This window comes from Nothoprocta perdicaria, unplaced genomic scaffold (genome assembly GCF_003342845.1).
Source record: "Nothoprocta perdicaria isolate Ctin4 unplaced genomic scaffold, notPer1 scaffold_504, whole genome shotgun sequence".
Lineage (NCBI taxonomy): Eukaryota > Metazoa > Chordata > Aves > Tinamiformes > Tinamidae > Nothoprocta > Nothoprocta perdicaria.
Genome location: NW_020455760.1, coordinates 71,564 through 74,809, shown reverse-complemented (window position 1 = coordinate 74,809; position 3,246 = coordinate 71,564).

Genomic DNA, 3,246 nt, shown 5'->3' with positions numbered 1-3,246 from the left:
TGAGCCGCCTCTTCTCCAGAGAAAACAGGCCCAGCTCACTCAGCCTCTCTTCATACGAGAGATGTTCCATTCCCTTAATCATCCTGGTTGCCCTTCTCTGGACCCTCTCCAGAAGCTCCACGTCCCTCCTATACTGGGGAGCCCAGAACTGCACCCAGTACTCCAGGAGCGGCCTCCCCAGAGCTGAACAGTGGGGCAGGATCCCCTCCCTTGACCTGTTGGCAACACTCCTCCTGATGCAGCCAGGATCCCATTGGCCTTCTTGGCTACGAGGGCACACTGCTCACTCATGGTTAACTTAAATTTCTTAACATACCTCTTCCGTCCAACCCCTCTTTTAACACCGATGGGTTTCTTGACCTAGAAACACCTGCAGAACCATCAGTCGGTGAAGACACCGCTTGACGTTGCTTGGTTGTGCCCTGAGCCCACCAAGCCAGGACCTTATGGCCTTTCCGAGCGAGTCACGGCTTGAGCAGAACGTGGGGCAATCCTGGCCCACCCTGCAACGTGTTGAACGCGGTTGTTTATGAGCGCAGGGAAAGTTCCTGCTTCCAAGGAGCCTGCTCCGATCAGAGGTTACCAACAGGCGCGGTGCCATGGAGATGGCCAAAGGGCATCAACCACCATGGGAAAGAGCACGTGTGGTATAGAGGGACCCACAGAAGCTGGGGTGCAGCGGCACGGGGGCTCGGAGACCTCATCCTCACATCTCTGAGATAAAAGAAGAGGTGGAAACTCCTTCTGAGTCAATGTTTGGTGCAAATATTGACTCTCTCGTGATGGACCTGCGGTCAGAGCAGCTGTTTCAGTAGCTGCTGCTGTTGCTGACGCTATGAGAAGGGTCGACCAAGAATCCAGCTCTGCTCCTCCTGCTCCTTCTTCACCCGGCCCATTTTCCCACCCAAAGGCCACCCGCTAGGCCAGGGGTTAGGGACACAGTGAAGGGTGTTTTGGTGGCCACCACGGTTGGCTTGCGAAGGGCGATGGAGCCGTTCCTCAACCTGCTGTTTCTGTCCCATCAGAGGGGACAGCGGTGGCTGCCACCCCTTGGTGCCAATGCGGGGCCCTCTGCGCCGCTCCCTGCTCCTTGTCACCTTCCCAAAGCCTCCGGGATGGGACACAGACACTGGGATGTCACCTTCCCAATCCCACTGAGATGGGAAATGGGCACCGGGATGTCACCTTCCCAAACGCACCAGGATAGGACACGGGCACCAGGATGTCACCTTCCCAAACCCACTGGGATGGGACACAATCACCAGGATGTCACTTCCCAAACCAGCCAGGATGGGACACGGACACCGGGATGTCACCTTCCCAAACCTGATGGGATGGGACACGGACACCGGGATGTCACCTTCCCAGACTCACTGGAATGGGACACGGGCACCAGGATGTCACCTTCCCAAACCTGATGGGATGGGACATGGGCACCAGGATGTCACCTTCCCAAACCCACCAGGATGGGACCCGGGCATCAGGATGTCACCTTCCCAAACCAGCCAGGATGGGATGCAGGCACTGGGATGCCACCTTCCCAAACCCTCTGGGATGGGACATTGGGGGTCCCTCCTCACGCGGTGCCCACTGCGCTGCGCCCACATCCCCATCCCCGCGTCCCTCATCCGACTCCCACCCCGGCTCCCGGCGGCTCCGATCCCGGCGCCGTGTGGGCGGCTCCGGCGGTGCCCACGTCCCGGCGTGGCCCCAGGGCGGAGCTGGGCGGGCGCAGGTGCCGGAGCAGGGTCCGGCGCACGCAGAGCGCAGGGAATGCCGCCCGGAGGGCGCCGCGCCGAGCCGGCACTCCCCACAGACATGCAGCCCCCGGTAGGACCCATGGGGACGCGCGGATGGGGCGCGCGGGACACCCGGCGCCCATCCTGGGGACGAGATGGGGCTGTGCGTGGCGCTCAGCGCCCTAGGGAGCCCCGGCGCCAAGGGCATGGCGAGGCTGGGGGCCTCCGTGGGATGGGGAGGCTGGGGGGCTCCATGGGATGGGGAGGCTGGGGGATTTGGATGGGATGGGGAGGCTGGAGGTCTCCGTGGAATGGGAAGGCTGGGCGACTCCATGGAATGGGGAGGCTGGGGGACTCCATGGAATGGGGAGGCTGGGGGGGTGACAAGGCTGGGGGATCTGGGTGGAATGGGGAGGCTAGGGAATCTTCATGGAATGGGGTGGCTGGGGGTCTCTATGGGGATGGAGAGGCTGAGGGGGTCTCTATGGGGATGGAGAGGCTGAGGGGGTCTGGATGGGGATGGGGAGGTTGGAGGGTCTCCATGGGGTGGTGAGGCTGGGAGGTCTCCGTGGAATGGGGAGGCTGGGAAATCTGGATGGGGAGGCTGGGAAATCTGGATGGGGAGGCTGGGGGGGTCTCCGTGGGATGGGGAGGCTGGGGGGGTCTCCATGGGATGGGGAGGCTGGGGGATCTGGATGCGATGGGGAGGTTGGAGGGTCTCCATGGGTGGCGAGGCTGGGGGGTCTCCATGGAATGGGGAGGCTGGGGGGTCTCCATGTGGCTCCACTGCCCTCCCTGTCCCCCCGCCGTGGCGGTGCCAAAGTCACCGTGTCCCCTCCCCATCCCGCCCGGAGGTTGGCGCTGCCGGGATTCTCCCTGGGCAGGGGGCAGCGCCGGGTCCCCTGCGTGGGCACCACACCCGGGGTGACCCCCGGGCCACCCCCCGCCGATGTCCCCAGAGCAGCGCGTGGCCGCGACCCCGCCGCGGCTGGGCTCCCCGGCGAGGCCACCGAGGCCACCGCGCTCCTCCCGCGGACTTTGCCCTCGCTCGGGCTGTCCCGAGCGCCCCGGTGTCCCCAGGGCCGGGCGGGGAGCCGCAGGACGCGCCCGGGGCATCGCTCCCCATCCTGCCCATCGCTCCAGCCCCAATTCCCGTCCCGCCGCGGTGCCGCGAGCCGGGATGGGCGCAGGGAACGCGCTGGGTCTGGGGCTTTGTGCGCCCCCGGTTCCCGCCTCGCTTGGGGTGGCCGCGTCCCTCCCCAGCCCCATCGCGGTCCCCGCGCTGCTCCACGCTCCCGTATCCCATTATCCCATCCCGCTCCCTGCGCTGCTCCACGCTCCCCTATCCCATTATCCCATCCCGCTCCCTGCGTGGCTCCACGCTCCCGTATCCCACTATCCCGTCCCGCTCCCTGCGTGGCTCCACGCTCCCCTATCCCATTCTCCCATCCCAATCCCTGCGTGGCTCCACGCTCCCCTATCCCACTATCTCGTCCTGCTCCCTGCG